Below are 7960 nucleotides of genomic sequence, written 5' to 3'. Positions count from 1 at the left end.
GACCTCGAGTAGTTGTGATTTATGACTTTTTGGATTACATGTTTTTATGTTTTTGGCCGTGTGGCCGTGTAACCGTGAATTTGTGGTTTTGAACTTCGATTTATGTTGTTAGGGCCATTCGGGCCTTTTTGTTTATTTCGTTTTAAGCCGTTTTGATTTTTGGTTTTTTAATTGTTCCCCTTGTTTGGGGTGGGCGGACCGTCGTGAGGTCGATTCGTGGATATCCGTATCTCATCCCTGGGGGGTGATCGGTCCCCCAATTATGGCCGTGTTTTTATTCCGTATTTAGGAAAAAACAAAGTTAGAAAAAATAGCTTGATGGAATTTTATTGATGTTTGGGCCTCGTTAAAACCCTGCGTTTGTGGTGGGAAAGAGTACCCAAGATTGACACTTAAGGAAAAAGTTACTGTAACGAGGAAAGTAAAAATGTAACAAAGAAGGGAAATATATAAGGAGAAAAAACAAAATAGGGGATGACCTAGGGGGGTCCGTTTAAGTGTAGTATCGTCGTAAGTTGGCGGCGTTCCACGTCCTTGGAATTTCGTCTCCGTTAAGTCGTTCGAGCTTGTATGCTCCCTTTCCGATTGCAGCTTTGATTCTGTACGGGCCTTCCCAATTAGGGGTGAGCTTTCCTTCCCCTGGGGATGGAGTTCATATGTCATTCCGCCATAGGACGAAGTCGTCTTCTCGTCGGATGACGTCGTGGTTGTACCTTAGGCTGATTCTTTGTTGTAGGGCTAGCTCTCTGATGTGGGCTATGCTCCTTACTTCGTTGGTGAGGTCTCATTCTGCTTCCTCGTCGTTACCCCCGATCGTTTTCCTTGGGCTTGGGTCTCCTATTTCCACTGGGATGACAGCCTCTACGCCGTATGTTAATCGGAAAGGGGTTTCCCTGGTGGTAGTTTGGGGGGTTGTTCGGTATGACCATAGGACTGATTCGAGTTCGTCGGCCCATAGTCCTTTGGCTTCGTCGAGCCGTTTCTTGAGTCCTTTGACGATTATTTTGTTTGGGGGTGTTCTACCGAGCTAAAACGATGGGATATACGTAGTCCTTCTAGGAATTCTCTGAATTTTCTGTCAGTGAATTGGGTTCCGTTGTCCGAGATGATGATCTCGGGGATCCCAAATTGGGTAATGATCTGTCGCCAGAAGAATTTTCGGCATTGGGTTGCTGTGATAGAGGCCAGGGGCTCGGCCTCGATCCACTTAGTGTAATAATCTATGGCGACGATGAGATATCGGAGTTGACCGGGTGTCGTGGGAAAGGGTCCGACCAGGTCGATCCCCCAGGTGCCGAATGGCCGTTCTACCGATATGATGCTGAGCTTATGCGGGGCGGCCTGGTGGACATTGGCGTGCCTTTGGCATTTATCGTAGTTTTTTACTAACTTCATGGAGTCCCGGATAACCGTGGGTCAGAAGTATCCGGCCCGGATGACTTTCTGGGCTAGGGTTTTACCCCCGATGTGGTGACCGCAACAACCTTCGTGGATTTCGCGGAGTATGTACTCCATGTCCCCAGGTTCGACTCATTTGAGCAGGGGTTGCGAGAATCCGCGTTTGTATAGTTGTCCTGCGACAACTGTGTAATTGGCGGCTTCCCTTTTTGTCCGTTTTTTCTCTTTGGGGTCTTCTGCTAGTGTTCCGTCGAGGAGGTATTGTAGGATATGGTAGGTCCATGATCCTCGGCTAGAGAGTGTCAGGTAAGCGTTAGTCGTGGTCGATATAGATGGTGACTTAACGACTTTCTGAATTAGCAATTTGTTGCCGTGTCCTGGTTTGGTGCTGGCTAGGTTAGAGAGGAGGTCTGCCCTGGCATTTCGTTCTCTGGGAACGTGCTGTATGGTTACGCGATTGAACCCTTTTTTCAGTTTGTTTACCTTGGCAAGGTATTGTTTGAGTAGGGGGTCTCGCGTTTGGTAGTCTCCGTTGATTTGGGAACTGACTACCTGTGAATCGGTATTTACTTCCAGGACTTTTGCTCCGACGTCCCTAGCTAGGGCTAGGCCTGCCAGGAAGGCCTTATATTCTGCTCCAGTATCGTACTGACTATTCGATTACGACCCTATTTTGATTTTTGAGTATGACTTTGGCACCTCTGGAAGTGATGTTTGATGAGCCGTCGACGTGTAGCTTCCATGATTCGAGGGTGGGGTTCCCCGGCGTCATCTCGGCGATAAAATCGGCCATGGCTTGTGCTTTGATTGCGTTTCGGGGTTCGAACTTGATCTGGAACTGAGACAGTTCGATGGACCATGCTAGCATTCTTTCCACTAGGTCGGGTTTTTGTAGTACCTGTTTAACCGCTTGGTCGGTTCGGACCGTCACGGGGTGGGCCTGAAAATATTGTCGCAAGCGTCGGGAGGCCGTGAGGAGCGCGAAGGCTAATTTTTCTAGTCGCGAGTAGCGAGTTTTCGTGTCTTGTAGGACTTTGCTTATGAAGTATATGGGTTTTTGTTCTTTTTTCTCGTTTTCACGGATGAGTACTGTTGCGAGTGCTTCTTCTGTTATGGAGAGGTATAGGTAGAGGGTCTCCCCTGTTTGTGGTTTGGCGAGAACTGGTGGTTTCGCTAGGACTCTTTTGAAATGTTGGAATGCCTCTTCGCATTCTGCTTCCCATTTAAAGGGGGCTCCTTTCTTCATCAGTTTGAAGAAGGGGATTGCTTTTTGTGCTGATGCTCCGAGGAAGCGGGATAGCGCAGTGAGCCGGCCGGTGAGCTTTTGAATGTCATTAAGGTTTTTTGGGCTTGTCATCTCAAGGACGGCATGACATTTTTCTGGGTTAGCTTCGACTCCGCGTTGCGTGATGATAAAGCTAAGGAATTTTCCTGCCTCCATTCTGAAAGCGCATTTTGTCCGGTTGAGTCGCATTTGATGCTTTCGTAGGGTGTTTATTATGAGCTTGAGGTCGCTGATGAGTTGCTCGCCGGATTCGGTCTTGGCGAGCATGTCGTCTATGTAGACTTCTAGTTTGGTTCCGGACAGATTCTGGAATATCTTGTTGACAAGCCTTTGGTAGGTGGCCCCGGCGTTCTTTAGGCCGAAGGGCATGACTGTGTAGCAGTACGTCCCATCGGAGGTGATGAATGCTGTTTTTTCCTCATCCGGTTGGTGCATAGGTATTTGGTTGTAGCCAGAGTATGCGTCCATAAAGCTGAGGTATCGATGGCCGGACGCGGCGTCTACCAATCCGTCGATGTTTGGCAGGAAAAAGGCGTCTTTTGGACAGGTTTTGTTGAGGTCCGTGTAATCGACGCACATTCGCCATTTTCCGTGTAGGGTAGTTCCCTGATGAAGTTTGCTTCGAGTAGGGCTTTTACTTGTCTTTTGACCTCGGCTACTCAGTCTGGGGACATTTTTCGTCTCCTTTGTGCCACGGATTTGGCTTTAGGGTCTACGGCTAGCCGGTGGGACATTAGGTCGGGGTCTATTTCGGGCATGTCGGCTGGTGTGAAAGCGGACAAGTCTCTGTTCTGTTTCAGGAAATGGGAAAGATCCTCTTTAAGGTCGTACGGGAGGTTCCTGTTGATGAAAGTGTATTCGCCTTTGGTTTGCCCTATTTGTAGTTTTTCCATGTCGCCTTCTGGTTTTAGCCTAGGCTGGCCGTCTTGTCAGGCGTCTAGGTCGGCTAGGAATATCCCAGCCGCATTGCGAGACTTCTTTCGTAAAGCTAGGCTGGTGTTGTCGCATTCTTCTGCGACTTCCCAGTCTCCGTGGATAGTACCGATGGAGCCGTCTTCCGTTATGAATTTCATAAGGAGGTATTTGGTAAAGATGATGGCAAAGAAGTCATTGATTGTTTTCCTTTCGAGGATGACGTTGTAGGCGGTGGAGTCTTTTAGTACCACAAATTCGGATAGAATTGTCTTCCTTTGATTGCTTGTCCCTATGGTGAGGGGGAGGGTGATGGAACTGTCTGGTTTGAGGAAGTTGTCTCCAAGTCCCGTGACGCCGTTGCGGTGTGTTTGGAGATTGTTGTTGCGGAGCCCGAGTTTGTCGAAGGCTCCTCGGAAGAGGATGTTGGAGTCTGCGCCGGTGTCCACCAGTATTCTTCGAACTAATCCTGTTCTGATTCTTGCTGATATGACGAAAGTTGCGTCTTTGGCTGAGGTACCGTGCTGGCAGTCCTCGGGTAGGAAGGTTACCGTCTGGTCGGCAGTGGTAGTTGGTGTTTGGTCTCTGATGGCAAGGACTTTGAGGTCCTTTTTTAGCTTTGATTTTGACTTGTCTGATACGTCTTTGCCTGTGATAACGTTTACTATTATGGTCGGGTCGTCTTCTGGACTTTTCTTAGGGGGTTATTTTTGCGTTCTCGGTTGCGTCCTTCTCTTTCTGGCGACCTGTCTCTTTCCACGCGTTTTGGTTCTCTGATGATTTTGGCGAACCCTGGGAGCTTGCCGTCTCTTATGGCTTGTTTGAGGGCGTCTTTAAGGTCGAAACAGTCTTGTGTCCTGTGCCCGTAACCTCAGTGGTAGTCGCAATAAAGGGTTTTGTTGCCGCCCGTTCTTTCTTTGAGTTGCCGGGCTTTTGGGATAATACCTCGATCCGCTATTTGGTGGTATATCTCGGTGATTGGGGCTGTTAGGGGTGTGTAATTAGAGAATTTGCCGATTCTGGGTGGTCGGTTTGTGCTTGTTGGCTTGGGGTGGTCCCTTTGATTTTCTCTGGGTGGTAGGTTATGCCGGGGCGCCGAGTTGCCATGTTGGGCGTTGTTATGTTGTCGTTTATTGGCAGCGACGACCTGGCTGACCTTCTCATCGTTGATGTAATCTCTGGCGATGTTCTGGATCTCGTGCATGGTCCACATACTGGTTTGGTGGTAAGGTGTTTGCAAAAATCTTCGTTCATGAGCCCGTTGGTTAAACAAAGGCTTGCGACGGAATTCGTGAGTCCGTCGACCGTTAGGCATTCGTCATTAAAGCGGTCGAGGTATTTCCTTGTGGATTCATCTTGTTTCTGTCTGACCCCTAGTAGGCTGATGGGGTGTTTAGCTTTAGTGATTCTAGTTGTAAATTGGGCCATGAACTTTCGCGAGATGTCGTGAAAACTGGTTATGGATCCGTTAGAGAGGGCGTTGAACCATTTGATTGCCGGTCTGGCTAGGGTTACCGGAAAAGCTTCGTATCGGACTGCGTCGGCTGCGCCTTCTAGGTTCATCCTGGCCTCGAAGGCCGTTAGATGTTCCTGGGGGTCTTTGGTTCCGTCATACTTCATGTCCGTGGGTTTATCGAAACCTTTGGAGAGTTTTGCTTTTAAGATCCTTTCTGTGAAGGGAGTAGCTGTCATTATTGTGTGGTCGTTTCTCGTGCGCTTGGTTTCTTAGTGTCGTCGGTCGTCATCCGTGTGAACGGGGTCGCGGGAGATGCTGCGGTCGTATCTTTTGCTGTGTCGTCGTTCTGGTGATATGTCGTGTCTTTGGTCACGCGAGGTGCTTCTATCATGTCTCTTGGCGTGTCGCCGTTCTGGCAATCTGCCGTGGTGGGACCTGGATCTGGAGGTCGCGTGACTTCCGTTTCCGGTGTTGTGCTTTTCCTTGGTGGCAACCCGGCCTTCAAGTTACTGTACTCGGTGGCAGAGTTCTTGGATTATTTGGGCTAACCCGTCTTCCGAATTCTCGGGATGTCGAGTTTTTGTGACAACGGTATCATCTTCTTTGTTATGGACAGCGCTTGCTATCCTTTCGTGAAGTATGGCTTCTTGGTGTTCGGGAGTAGGGTTTCGCGTTCTGGAGTCGTTTTGGTGGCTGATGGAATGCTCCTCAAATCCGTCTGCCATTCGGACTCAACCGGCGTTGTTCCCCACAGACGGCGCCAATGTACAAGATGTCTCTAGTACGGGTTGAAAGATGGATCAGAAACTTACGGGTCGAGGCGGATGCCAGATCACCTGACTGGAGCAATGGGGGGTGGTACCTGCAAAGACAATCCGACGCTCAAGTCAGAATGGATCTGAGAGGTATAAGGTGTGTGGAATAAATGAATACCTAGAGGGACCTGGGTCCTCTATTTATAGAAGATGGTAGATGTCTTATCTTATCTTATTCGACTAAGATAAGGATGACGTTTGAATTCGAAAGTTGGTTAGAAACCTTAGTAGGCCGGTTCCTGGCCTTCTAGAAGGATTTGGTGGATCGGACCCGGGTAGCCGGGTTCGGGGACTATCCTGGGTCATGGGATCCGTTGGGCCGGATCCGTAACAGTATTGTAATATATAAAGAAATCAAATAATAAATAACAACAACAAATACAAGATATTAAATAGTTTTTAAATAATAATAATAATAATAATAATAATAATAATAATAATAATAATAATAATAATAATAATAATAATAAAAAGTGACAACATTTTATGCTTAAAAAGTTGTTATTCAATCTTTAAAAAAATTATTATTTAATTTAAATGTGTAATTTACTGTTCTGGCCCAACCCAATACAGACCGAAGGCCCATCAAGTAGATGTGTTCCCCAGTCGTACAACCAAACACCCTTTACGTCACGCGATCTCTTTGAAAGAGATCTTGACAATTAGTGGAAGCTTCTAAGGGGCTAGGCTCAAATAGAAGGAAGGTCCACCTGAACAAATGGGGATAAAAGAGAGGGGCATATCCCTCTCCTTAGATATGTCACTATAACCCTAACCTAGCCGCCACATCGTATAAACACTAACTTAGACATCGGCGTGTTCTTGCAGGTGGTCCAACCCGCTACCCAGCCGACAACTCGTTGAAGCTGCTCCTCCCCTCGGAATTCGAATTTAGGTCTTGATCCTCGTCCCCAACATCTCTTCACCAACCAACTCAACGAGCAACCGAACAATGGCGCTTTCTGTGGCATCGAACCTCCATGTGCTGTTTGAAACCCCCCCCCTAAGCCCTGAATACACGGTGGAAGCTCCATGTTGATGGAGCATCCAACCAACCGTTTGGTAGAGTAGGGATAATATTAGAGAAAACTCGAAGGGGGTGACTTACGAGCAGTCTATCAAGTTCAGTTCCTGGTCTCGAATAATCAAGCAGAATATGAAACCATGATTGGGGCCTAATGATACGGGATTTTACAATCTCGCATAACTTCCGGCAAGTGAATCGGGTTGTACCAAGTAATAAACTCATGGTGAGTGAGTGTCGATCCCACGATGATTAAAGAATTAAGCAAGCAATGATTGAATGAGTATTCTAGTCAGGCAATTTATAAGGTGGTTATGAATAATTGATAAAAGAAATATAAAATATAAATGCTTTGAGCAATAAGTAAATAGAAGCAATAAATGATTTGAAATTAAAGAGCATAAATGTAAATTTCTGAGAATTTAAATTACTAGAATGTAAATACTGGAAAAGTAAATTACATGGAAAGAAAATGGCAAGAATGTAAAGGACATAAAATAAATGAACGTCAATTGAAAGTAATCAATAAAGAAAGGGAATAAGAGAATAAGGGAAGTTCGTTGGGGTACATAGATATTGAATTCTCTGGATCAAATGGTTTTTTATCTGAACTTCAATCATACAATCATTGATCTCTTAGAAAATCATAAGTGATTAAATTCCAGTGTTTTGGTAATTTAATCTCTCTTAACTTGATTAATTGCCAATGTCTTGATCTAATTGCTCATGAGAAGAGATGAAGATTGGCCTCTGATTTAGAGCCACACAATTTCATGAATCAAGTTATGTGTTGATTATATATCACATATCAATCCCAATCCAAATTCACAAGAATTGGGAGAAAGATCTTCAAGCTCAATTCTATGATCCCTTTTTCACGTTCTCATAGAATTCAAGTGAAATTTAAACTATAATTCAAGTGAAATTTAAACTATCTTTCAATACATTTGAATCCTTGGAAGGAAAAACGAAGATTTTTTCTAAAGAAGCAAATGAAAGATGAATTGAAGATGATGAGGAAATCACAATTGATCCATTAAATTCAATAGAGCTCTTTTCCCAATGAGAAG

General features: G+C 45.8%; 1 pseudogene; it reads right to left on the bottom strand.

Annotated features, from left to right (window-relative positions):
* Positions 1-3612: 3612 nt before the first annotated feature.
* LOC148563769 (uncharacterized) lies at positions 3613-5776 on the bottom strand (annotated as a pseudogene).
* Between the last annotated feature and the right edge of the window lie 2184 nt (positions 5777-7960).

Source organism: Arachis ipaensis, chromosome B5, assembly GCF_059453495.1.
Source record: "Arachis ipaensis isolate K30076 ecotype BB chromosome B5, ASM5945349v1, whole genome shotgun sequence".
Classification (NCBI taxonomy): Eukaryota; Viridiplantae; Streptophyta; class Magnoliopsida; order Fabales; family Fabaceae; genus Arachis; species Arachis ipaensis.
This window is presented reverse-complemented; position numbering and strand designations above follow the sequence as displayed.